We start from the raw sequence: 12,549 nt of genomic DNA, 5'->3' as shown, positions 1-12,549 counted from the left end.
CCATTGATGGGCACCTAGGTTTGATTCCATGTCTTTGCTGTTGTGAATACTGTTGCGATGAATATGTGAGTTCATGTGTCTTTTTGTAGAATAATTTATTTTCTTTTGAATATATACTCAGTAATGGGATTGCTGGGTGAAATGGTAGTTCTGTTTTAAGAATTTTCTTAGAGTTTTTAATTCTTAAAGAATATTTCTTTATGAAATCTCCAGACTGTTTTTTTTTCCCTCTTGAGACAAGGTCTCACTCTTTCACTCGGGCTGGAGTGCAGTGGCACAATCATGTCTCACTATAGCCTGGACCTCCTGGGCTCAAGTGATCTTCCCACTTCAGCCTCCCAAACAGTTGGGACTACAGGCATGCACCACCACACTCAGCTAATTTTTGTATTTTTTGTAGAGGTGGAGTTTTGTCATCTTGTTCAGGCTGGTCTTGAACTCCTGGGCTCAAGTGATCCGTCCACTTTGGCCTCCCGAAGTGCTGGGGCTACAGGCATGAGCCAACATGCCCAGCCCCAAACTGCTTTTCTACAGGGGTTGAACTACTCTATATTCCCACCAACAGTGTGTAAGCATTCCCTTTTCTTTGTAGCCCCAAAAAATTTATTAAAAAGTTTTTTGACTTTTAAATAATAGCCATTCTGACTGGTGTGAGATGGTGTCCCATTGTGGTTTTGATTTGCATTTCTCTGATCATTGGTGATTTGAAGCATTTTTGCATGTTTGTTGGCTGCTTGTAGTTTTCTTGTGGGACGTGTCCACATTTTTTTGCTTTTTAAAAATTCTTTTATTTTTTGTTTGCCTGCTGAGTTTAAGCTCCTTATAGATTCTGGATATTAGACCTTTGTTGGATGCATAGTTTGCAAATATTTTCTTCCATTCTGTAGATTGTCTGTTTACTCTGTTGATAGTTTCTTTTGCTGTGCAGAAGCTCTTTAGTTTAACTAGTTCTCATTTTATCAGTTTTTGTTTTTGTTGCAATTGCTTTTCAGGGCCTAGTCATAAATTCGTTTCCAAGGCCAATGTCCAGAATAATGTTTTCTAGGTTTTCTTCTAGGATTCTTACAGTTTGAGGTCTTACATCTAAATCTTTCATCCATCTTGAGTTAATTTTTTTATATGATGAAAGGTAGAGGTTCGGTTTCATTGTTTTGCATGTGGCTAGCCAGCTATCCCAGCACCATTTTTTGAATAGGAAGTCCTTTCCGTGATGCTTATTTTTGTTGACTTTGTTGAAGATCAGATGGTTGTATGTGTGCAGCTTTATTTTCTGTGTTCTCTATTCTGTTCCATTGGTCTATGTGTCTGTTTTTGCACCAGTACCATGCTGTTTTGGTGACTGTAGTCATATAGTATAGTTTGAAGTCAGATAACGTGATGCCTCCAGCTTTGTTCTTTTTGCTTAGGATTGCTTTGGCTATTTGGGTTCCTTTTTGGTTCTATATAAATTTTAGAATTATAGAATTTGGTTCTATATTAATTTCACTTCTTGTTCTGTGAAAAATGATGTTGGTGGTTTGATACAAATAGCATCGAATCTTCTGGGTTGCTTTGGGTAATGTGGCCAATTTAACATTGATCCTTCTGATTCATGAGCATGGAATGTTTTAGCATTTGTTTGTGTCATCTTAGGTATCTTTTGGCAATGTCATGTAGTTTTCCTTGTAGAGATCTTTCACTTCCTTGGTTAGATGTTTTCCTAGGTATTTGTGTGTGTGTGTGTGTGTGTGTGTGTGTGTGTATGCGTGTGTGTGGCTATTGTAAATGGGATTGTGTTCTTGATTTGGCCCTCAGCTTGAATATTGTTAGTGTATAGAAATGTGACTGATTTTTGTACATTGATTTTGTATCCTGAAACTTTACTGAAGAAGTTTATCAGTTGCAGGAGTCTTTGGACAGAGTCTTTAGGGTTTTCTAGGTATAGAATCATATTCTCTGTGAGGAGAGACAGTTTGATTTCTTCTTTTCCATTTGGATGCCTTTTAGTTCTTCCTCTTGCCTGATTGCTCTGTCTAGGACTTCCAGTATTATTAATAGACTGAATAGGGGTGGTGAGAGTGGGCATACTTGTCTTTTTCCAGTTCTTAAGGGTAAGGCTTCTAGTTTTTGCCCCTTTAGTGTGATATTGGCTGTTGGTTTACCATACATGGCTCTTGAATTTTGAGGTATGTTCTTTCGACGCCTAGTTTCTTGAGGGTTTTTTTCATGAAGAGGTGTTGGATTTTATCAAAAACTTTTTGTGTTTATCAAGATGATCATATGGTTTTTGCTTTTAATTGTGTTTATGTGGTGAATCAAATTTATTGATTTGCATATGTTGAGCGAACCTTGCACCCTAGGAATGAAGCCTACTTGATCATGGTGAATTAACTTTTTGATGTGCTATTGAATTTAGTCTGCTAGTATTTTGTTGAGAATTTTTGCTTCTTTGTTTATCAGAGATATTAGCCAGTAGTTTTCTTTTTTTGTTGTTGTGTCTTTGCCCGGTTTTGGTATCAGAGTGATGCTGGCTTTGTAGAATGAGTTAGGGAGGAGTTCTTTCTCCTCTATTATTTGGAATAGTTTCCGTAAAATTGGTACCAGCTCTTCTTTGTACATCTGGTAGAATTTGGCTGTGAATCCATCTAGTCCTGAGGTTTTTTTGATTAACAGGGTTTTTTTTAAAATTACTGCTTCAAGTTTAGAACTTGATGCTGGTCTGTTAAGGGTTTCAATTTCCTTCTAATCAGCCTTTGGAGGTTGTGTGTTTCCAGGAATTTACTCATTTTCTCTAAATTTTCTAGTTTGCATGCATAGAATTGTTCCTAATAGTTTCTGAGGATCTTTTGTATTTCTGTGGGATTCATTGCAATATCACCTTTGTCATTTGTGACTGTGCTTATTTGTATCTTCTCTTTTTTTCTTCATTAATCTAGCTAATGGTCCATCAATCTTGTTTATCCTTTCAAAGAACCAGCTTTTAGTTTTGTTGCTTCTTCATATGAATTTTTGGGTCTCAACTTTGTTCATTTTTGCTCTGATTTTATTTTCTTCTGCTAGCTTTGGGGTTACTTTGCTCTTGTTTTTCTAGATCCTCTAGGTTTAATGTTAGACTGCTAATTTGAGATCTTTTTAAATTTTTTTTTTTTTTTTTGAGACAGAGTCTCGCTCTGCCGCCCAGGCTGGAGTGCAGTGGCGTGATCTAGGCTCACTGCAAGCTCCGCCTCCCGGGTTCACGCCATTCTCCTGCCTCAGCCTCCCAAGTAGCTGGGATTACAGGCACCCGCCACCTCGCCCGGCTAGTTTTTTTGTATTTTTTAGTAGAGACGGGGTTTCACCGTGTCAGCCAGGATGGTCTCGATCTCCTGACCTCGTGATCCGCCCATCTCGGCCTCCCAAAGTGCTGGGATTACAGGCTTGAGCCACCGCGCCCGGCCAAAATTTTTGAGGTAGGCATTTACTGCTATAACTTTCCTCTGCTTTTGCAGCATCCCAGTGATATTGGTATGTTGTATCTCTGCTTTCATTTATTTCAAAGAATTTCTTGATTTCTGCCTTAATTTTATTGTTTACTAAAAGCCACTCAGAAGCAAGTTGTTTAATTTTCATGTAATTTTGCAATTTTGAGAGATCTTAGAGTTTATTTCTATTTTTATTGCACTATAGTCTAAGAGTATGGTTTTGATTTTGATATTTTTGAATTTATTGAGACTTGCTTTACAGTTGAGCACGTGGTTAATCTTAGAGTATGTTTCATGTGCAGGTGAGAAGAATATATATTCTATACTTGATGGATGGAGTATTCTGTAGATGTCTGTTAGTTCTCATTGGTCAAGTGTCAAATTTAAGTCCAGAAATTCTGTATTAGTTTTCTGCCTTGATGATCTGTCAATGGGGTGTTAAAGCTCCCTACTATTATTGTGTGACTGTGTGAGTCTTTTTGTAGGTCTAGAAGTACTTGTTTTGTGAATCTGGGTGCTCTGATGTTGGGTGCATATATATTTAGGATAGTTAAGTCTTCTTCTTTAATTGAACTTTTTATCATTATGTAATACCCTTCTTTGTCCTTTTTCACTGTTGTTGGTGTAAAATCTGTTTTATCTGATAAAAGAACAGCAACTCCTGCTTTTTTTCGTTTTGTTTTCTGTTTGCATGGTAGATCTTTCTCCAACCCTTTACTTTGAGCCTATGGGTCTCTTGAAGACAGCAGACAATTGGGCCTCATTCTTTTATCCAACTTGCCACTCTGTGCCTTTTAAGTGCGAGCATTTAAACCATTTGCATTCAAGTAATAGTGATATGTAAGGTTTTGATCCTATCATAAGTTGTTAGCTGGTTGCTTTGTAGTTTCTATTTTGTAGTTGTTTTATAGAGTCTGTGGGCTATGTACTTAACAGTACTTTTGTGATAGCAAGTATCATTCTTTTGTTTCCATGTTTAGAACTCCCTTAAGGATCTCTCATAAGGCTGGTCTAGTGGTAACGAATTCCCTTAGCACTTGCTTGTCTGGAAAATATTTTGTTTAAATATTTTATTTAATATTTTATTTAAATATTTTATTTATTTAACCTTCTTTTGTGAAGCTTAATTTGGTGGGATAATTCTTTTTTGGATATCCCTAAACTTTGATATATCTAGAAGGCAGCTCATCTGGTACTTGCTCTGAACTGAAAATGAAGGCCCACATTCTTGAGTATTCCTTTACTTAACTCTCATATCCTCTTCCAAGGAGTTATAAATATTAACAAGAAGTCCATTCCAGGTTCCCCATTGTTTCAGTCTCTGCTTTCTTTTCTCAGGGAGTCCATTTTGCTGAACCTCACATCCACCCTAACCTGCACTCTCTTTTCCAAAACACATTATTAACAAGTAATAAACCATGTCATGGGACATCAGTCTCCCAGTGTTCTGCCATTAAAATAGGTGGGATAATGACCTCAGGACAAAGATTCCTTAAAGATATTTGCATTCACCATTATTGTTTTGCATATTTTCTTTCAGATTATCTCAACTTTGGTCTCCTGGGACCGCTCATTGGTGACAGTCAGAAAGTAAGTGTACATTTAAAATTTTCTTTTTAGCTATAAATAGAAATCTCAGTTTTGTTCAGTGGTTTTCACAAGAGACCATTCTGTTCAAATGTTTTATCAAGAATAGTAGCATAATGAATGGGAGTTTCATATATATAAAAGATACTAAAGACCCTTTAAAAAATTTATGGAAATGATAAATAAATAGAAATGAAGTAAATAAGGTACTGCCTGCCTATCACCTTTGAATATTACTTATAGCATAATAAAGTATATTTGCAGCCACTGAGTGGAGTAGTTTTTACATAACATCTTCATCCCAGGCAGCTGCCAGAGTCTTCTCAAGGGGCACATTACAATAGTCTCCTCCTTTATGTTAAATTGGGTCATATTCCAAGAGGTATCTCAAATGGCATTAAGCACCAATTAACAGATATCAGATAGTCTGGCACCTAATGGGAACATAACAGATTTGTATTAGAGAATGAATGTGTGGGTGAATTAATTCATCAATTTGTGTGACAGCTCTGCAAAGTCCTCACCACTGCAAGGCAATGTAGGAATTAGCTCCAAATCTAACTCCAATGTGGTTAGCTCCAAATCAGGATCCAGATACTTGAGTTCAGTTTCAGCTCTGTCGGTTACTATCTGGGTGACTATGGGACATATCCAAATATCTCTGTTTCTTGTTTTTTTCGTTCATAAAATGGGACTAATACCACCTATCTTGTTGTTAGGAGGTTATTACAAGGATTAAGTGAATTAATATTTTCAAAGTGCTTAAAACAGTGCCTGGCACATGGTAATCACTGCAAAAATGTTTGTCAAATACATTAAAATAAATTAAGAATATAGGGACATTCCAAGATCCCATATTTAGAGACTGAAAAACTGGTTTGGTCTGGAAGCAAACAATACATACCTATTTCCCATACCTTGGTTTCTAATACTATTTTCCGATGAAATGAACTAGGGTTCCTTGGAGAAATGGCTGATTTAAGACTGTGGCAGAAAATATACAAGATGAGCCTGGAGCATCTTGTAGTGCTATAAAGTAAAGGAGTGCACAAAATAAAAATCCACAATGATGGTTGTATGTGAAAAGAATACAGGACCCAACCGAAAGTACTTTCAATGTCCAAAGATGGAAAATTCGAGCAAAGAAAGTTAGAATTAGGATATCACTTAAAGCACAAAATACATGTCTATACTGATGTAAATACATGATTGAATAAATATATGAAGATAATGTGGAAGAATTCCAAATAATGTATGTAAGATACTCTGCCTTTCAGAGGGTAAAGCATAACCCTCCCTGGGGGCTGCACAGAATGACTTTCTTTCAAAGAGTATAGTAAAGAAAGGGATGGGGAAAGGTAACTTCACAATGGAGAAACCCGAGCAAACACTATCTCAAGCCAGGTGATTAAGGTTAACATCAGCAGTGGCAGGTCACACTGGTAGTAGGTACCCTTGACATGATGTGATGAGAAGAGCACTTTGCCTTTGTGATCTTCCTCTCCAAAATACTTGATCTAAGTCTAATCATGAGAAAAGCATAAGACAAATTCTAATAGAGTGACATGCTACAAAATATCTGACCAGTACCCTTCAAAGCTGTGAAGGTCATCAGAAACAACTGAAGTCTGAGAGATAGTCACAATCAAGAGAAGCCTAAGGAGAGATGATGACTCAATGTAATGTGGGATCCTGGACCAAAAATAAGACATTAGGTAAAAACTAAGAAAGTTTGACTAAAGTATGGAGTTTAGTTAACAATAATGTATCAACATTGGTTCATTGAATGTGATAAATGTACCATGCTAATGTAAGATGTTAATATTTGGGAAAACTGAGTATGGGGTATATAAGAACTTTCTGTATTATCTTTATAATTCTGTAAATCTAAAACTGTTTGAAAATAAAACATTTATTTAAAAAACACTTAAGTAGGCCAGGCACAGTGGCTCACGCCTATAATCCCAGCACTTTGGGAGGCTGAGGCAGGTGGATCATGTGAGGTTAGGAGTTCGAGACCAGCCTGACCAACATGGAGAAGCCCCATCTCTACTAAAAATACAAAATTAGCCGGGCATGGTGGCGCATGCCTGTAATTCCAGTTACTCAGGAGGCTAAGGCAGGAGAATTGCTTGAATCCAGGAGGTAGAGGCTGTGGTGAGCTGAGATCACACCATTGCACTCCAGCTTGGGCAACAAGAGTGAAACTGTCTTAGAACAAAACAAAACAGTTAAGTAGACACACCAAAACCAAAAACAACAAAAATGAGAACAAACAAAAAAAGAAACTGGTTTGGGGGTATACCTTCCAATTTTTAAGTACCAAAATGAAAGTATTTTGATATTTTGAAAAATGTTGAATCCAATTCATTTGTGTTTCAAGACTCACGGATGGAGAATGATATTCTGCATTCAAGTTTTGAATTGAATAAAGGTATACACATGTATAAAGCATTCTGCTATATTTCTGTTATCGTCAACAGCAGGAAGAAAATAATAATTGGCAAAGCAGAACTTTTTTTCAAGAATGGCTGTTATTTGAGTGCAAAGTGGATTATGACATGTGTTGGTTGTATATTGCTACATAACAAATCACCACAAATATAGTGACTTAAAACAATGTGTATTTGTTATGCTCCATCTTCTTGGGTCAGGAGTCTAAGTACAGCTTGGACCTCTGCTTAGGGTCTTGGAAAGGTGTCATCAAGGTCTTGACTGTGCTGTGTTCTTGTCTGGAGCTTGGGTTTTTTTCTTCTAAGCTCACGTAGCTGTTGGCAGAATCCAGCTGAGATTGTAGGACGGAGGTTCCCACTTTATTTCTGGCAGTCACCTGGGTCACTCTCATGTCCTAGGAATCGCCCATAGCTTCTTCCCACGTGGCGTCTCACAGGCTTGTCACAACATGACAGCTTATGCCTTCAACCTCTGCAGGAGAAACTCCCATTGCAGCCTGCTAAGACATCAAGGCAGTGAAATATTCAATGAAAGCATTGACTATGCCATATTCCATTTGCTAAAAAGCAAGTCACAGGTTGTGCCTGCACTCTGTAGGAGGGGATTACATAAGACATGACTCAGTGGGGAACACCTGAGGGCGTGTCCACTACAATATGAGAGTTACAAAACAGATACATGCGGCTGGGCGTTGGGATTCCACCACACATGAGCAAACTAAAGGAGAGGCAAATCAGAAATGCCTGCTTCTTGCTTTCAAGCAAACTATAGCTCGAGGTAAATAAATAGATTTCACCTCTTCCCCCCAACAAAGTTGTTAAAAAATACTTCTAAATACTCCTCAAAGTTATCAAGTGAGAATTAGGATTATCTGAAGATGAAGGAGTCGGAAAAAAAGATTTGGAGACAGCTCATAAATACATCATCATTTCCCTGACTAATACTTTCTCTTTTTTAGTGAGGAAATTTGCACAAAAATATGTTCTCAACTCCACAGCAACAATGTCTATGCACCTTAATAACTCATTTTATGAAAGTTCAAATAACATGATCTCATTTTCAACTTTTCATGACTTAATTTTTTTTCATTTTTGAGACCAGTTTTTTTAATGCTTATATTTTAAAATTCTGCCTGCCAATAATTATTAATACAATGATACTGTTTAGTTTTTTAAATATTTTACATGATGTTTGTAAATTTCATATTTTCAATGTATTCAATAATTGTTTTCACTAGTTTCTTTCTTTTTTTTTTTTTTTTGAGACCGAATCTCGCTCTGTTGCCCAGGCTGGAGTGCAGTGGCGCAATCTCGGCTCGCTGCAAGCTCCGCCTCCTGAGTTCACGCCATTCTCCTGCCTCAGCCTCCCGTGTAGCTAGGACTACAGGCGCCCGCCATCACGTCCAGTTAATTTTTTTGTATTTTTAGTAGAGACGGGGTTTCACCGTTTTAGCCAGGATGGTCTCGATCTCCTGACCTCGTGATCCGCCCGTCTCGGCCTCCCAAAGTGCTGGGATTACAGGTGTGAGCCACCGTGCCCGGCCCTACTAGTTTCTTTTTACGAGTTCTGAATCCTTTCTTATAAAATATGAATTACAAAAATACTGGCATGGCCGTTTGGCTCCAGCATTGTAATCACCATCCAGATTTTTAGGACCTCAAAAATATTTATTTTTCCTGATTGTTCTTTAGAACACGAAACTGTCTCAGAAATCCTTCTATTTAGGTATCTGAAGTGCAAGTTTCTGCTTGCATCTGGAAATAAAGCACAAGATCCCTTATTAGACCTTGTGTCTAATTGTGGGTTTGGATCATGTCATCACTGTGTCTATGAATATCCAGAGAGATTACTACAAACCTCTTAGGGGACTGAAGCAGAAACCTTTGCTATTTATGTCTCAGATATGCAGCCACCATGAAGAAAGCAGGTAACCTGTGGAAACGCAGCTCATTAGTAGCCAAGATGCAGTGAAAAGGAAATATATATTGCAATCATTTAATTAATAAACTCACAAGAGGGGCTGGGTGCCGTGGCTCATACCTGTAATCCCAGCACTTTGGGAGGCCGAGGTGGCGGATCACTTGTGGTCAGGAATTCCAGACCAGCCTGGCCAACATGGCGAAACCCCGTCTCTACTGAAAATACAAAAATTAGCCAGGCGTGGTGGCGTATGCCTGTAGTCCCAGGTACTAGGGAGCCTGAAGTGGGAGGATCACTTGAACCTAGGAGGCAGAGGTTGCAGTGAGCCGAGATCGTGCCATTGTACTCCAACCTGGGCAACAGAGTCAGACTCTGTCTCAAAAAAATAAAAAAGAAAAAAAAAATTCACAAGAGGAAGGATTTCTTGTGGCCTCCTTCTCCCCCCTGCTTTTTTTTTTTTTCCCCAAGTCTCTACATGCCTGTATTTTTCTTTTTTCTACTCGTTCACAATAAGCCTGAGGCTGTAGCTATTGGTTCCTCTTGTGCCAAAGGGTACAAAGGATTGTTATTAAGCATTGTGAGAACATGATCACCTGTAGCTATTGGTAAAATAACTCATTTAGCACATAAAGGTCAGAGCTTACCTGCTTCCTTCTTTCCTCCCTGGGGTTGTTTTCTTTGTATGAATTAAATAAAGGGGTCTTTTTTGAAAATAGGAAGTAGATTAGAGTAAATAGAAGTAACCTTTCCTGTTTGTGAAGGAGGCATTCAGTGAAAGCTCAGAGCAAGTGCATTTATCTTTAGCTGGAAGGTCACAGAGCGAAATGATTCTTGATCAGGGCTAAATTCATGGAAAGTCTTAGGTTTTCTCAAGGTCATTGGCCTGTAGTGGTCATCAGAGCTCTTTCTCATGGTTTTAACTGAGCTTCACCAGGGATTTAGGTTTGCTTAGTGGTTTTATCAGATATATTTGCCAGGTATCTTAATATATAAATCTGGTACATGCACCTTTTACCAAAATTCTGGGTCTATTTATTATGTGAATAGAACAACCACTAGATCTTTTTGTCAAAAGAGCTGGATTTATTTTGAAGTAATGCATTTTATAAATAGTATCTTTGTACATTATATCTGTCTTTCCATTTTGTTTCTAGACCATCCTAGCATCCTTTCTGTATTACAGTGATTAAATCCACATTGGATTTTCTTGTTAGGGAGTGCCTAGGTAGCACGTGGCTGTGGCAGTCTGGGAAGACAGACATTCACCAGCTCATTTGTTATTTCTCTTTATTTGGTACTATTCTTGGGACCCTGTGTCCCTGAAATTACCTCCTCTCATTCTAAGCTCTCCTTTCCTGGGATTTCCTATTACATATGTATTCTGTATTTGGTCATCCCTGTCTTATTTCCCCGTTGTTTGCTATTGATACTTTTTCTCTCCAGACACTATAAGCTCTTGGAGGGCAAGGTCCTGCCTTCTTGTCTTTTATGCCATCACAGTACTTGGTGACCTCAGCACTCGATGCCCACCTGCCACCATCCCTCATACCTCCTCCTCTCACATCGGATCAAAACACTGTTTCCTCAAGTCAAGTAAAAACTTACATACCTTCCATTTGCCCTGCCCTGTGCTCAGGGCCACAGAGATGGGGCCAGTCAAGCAAAACTTCCTAGAACACATCTGTCCTAGAACCTCCCATCCTCTTCTCAGGACCACTTTTCCCATCTCAGAGGCCCTAGGCTCCTTTCTGGGCATTTCTCCTGTGTCTCATTCTCTGACATCTTTATCCTCACTGAGGTCTCAGTGTAGGATTGCTCCTCCTAGGGCAATCATGTTCTCAGAGAGTGATCCTGAAGACTAGAAAGACTTCAGGCCCAAAATAATGCCCTCCCAATGGTGAAATTCTAGGTACCATGATAGGCAATGGTGGAGACATGATTAACCCATCCTTGTCCAGCCTCCCTTAAATCATATCACATAGGTAGATGCATACTTTGCTTGCTATGGGTCTACCCTGTCTAGGAACTATTAAAAAACGGAAATGTCGATCTCTGTTCTTAAGATGTAAATAACCTAGCAGGGGCGTTACACTAAACATGCCTATGGAGAAAGATGAATGTACTGTTTAAGAGGTGTTCTAATCACATAATCCTGGGTTCTCGCCTCAGTTTCTCTATACTAGCTGTTTAACCTTGGGCAAGTTTCTGAAAATTTCAGAGGCTCATTTTCTTTATCAATAACGCTGGGATAACAAAGCCTGTTCTGAGGTGGTTATGAAAATTCAATGAGATAACTATATGAGATAGTATATGAGATAATTATATGCAATTCTTGGTACACAGTAAGTAGCATGACACTTGTGCCATCAATAAGCTTGAGCAAGGCAGTGTGGAAGTCTGAGGCTGAGAACAGGAGTATGGAGCAAGGCAGTGATGAAGGTGCAGGAGGCTGGAGGGCTTCACAGGAGGACATTTCTTTGGTTCATGGGAAGCACTGAGTGTTGTCCAGTATCTGTGCCTGCACAGGATGGATACTTCATCCTTTGATCAATTCTTGGAAGCAACCTGCTGAGGAGTGCTGAAAAGTATGAGTGGAACCTGTCAAAAGACAAAATTACAATAAATTTAGTTGAAAAATTGACTTGGCTTTTACTTGTGATTTTAGACTCAGGCACCATCTCATTCTATAAAATAGAATGGGTGCTCTGATGGGCTCAACAGGAGGGGGCTTATAGGCAGTAAAAGGCTGAAGAAAGCAGAAACAGGGAACAAAAAGCAGATCAGTCGTTTCAAAGACCACCTTGAAAAAGATCACTTTCCTTATAGAGTTAAGAGGAGACTTCTTTATTATGCTGGCTCAGGTAAACTGGGCCTCTTCTGATTTGTTGCTATGAATCTCTTGAGTTTTGGAAAACTGGCCCATTTCAAAGTTCAGTTTGATGATGTGGCACTTAGCACAAGTGACTCCATTTTGATTTGGTCTGGTCTGTTGGGGCCTAGTGCAGGAGCCTAATCCAAAATAATGACCTTCTTTAAATTTTTGTTTAATAAACCCATGCACATTATCACTCTCCAGCTCGAGGGATAAAGGTAGCTTCCTTCCTTATTGTAGCTGTTTATTTCTAAGTCTCTCTCCTCCATTGGACTA

General features: G+C 38.7%; 1 protein-coding gene and 1 long non-coding RNA gene across 11 annotated transcripts in view; one reads left to right on the top strand and one right to left on the bottom strand.

The window, feature by feature from the left end:
- NCALD (neurocalcin delta) overlaps positions 1–12,549 on the top strand; it is a 443,361-nt gene that overhangs the window by 205,289 nt on the left and 225,523 nt on the right. For 7 of the 10 annotated variants that reach the window (XM_077942599.1, XM_077942592.1, XM_028852247.2 and 4 more), the window contains one exon: positions 4,981–5,030. The exons of the other annotated variants lie outside the window; for them this stretch is intronic. The gene's annotated coding sequence lies outside the window, so the exon portion shown is untranslated. The remainder of the gene's footprint in view (positions 1–4,980; positions 5,031–12,549) is intronic. 10 annotated transcript variants of the gene reach the window in all.
- On the bottom strand, positions 7,632–11,999 carry LOC144330834 (uncharacterized). Its single transcript, XR_013397397.1, has 2 exons — positions 9,522–11,999; positions 7,632–7,977 (listed from the first exon to the last, which is right to left on the bottom strand). It is a non-coding gene; the product is annotated as an uncharacterized LOC144330834 (long non-coding RNA).

This window comes from Macaca mulatta, chromosome 8, assembly GCF_049350105.2.
Source record: "Macaca mulatta isolate MMU2019108-1 chromosome 8, T2T-MMU8v2.0, whole genome shotgun sequence".
NCBI classification, from domain to species: domain Eukaryota; kingdom Metazoa; phylum Chordata; class Mammalia; order Primates; family Cercopithecidae; genus Macaca; species Macaca mulatta.
The sequence above is the reverse complement of the archived record's forward strand: the minus strand, read 5'-3'. Positions and strand labels throughout refer to the sequence as shown.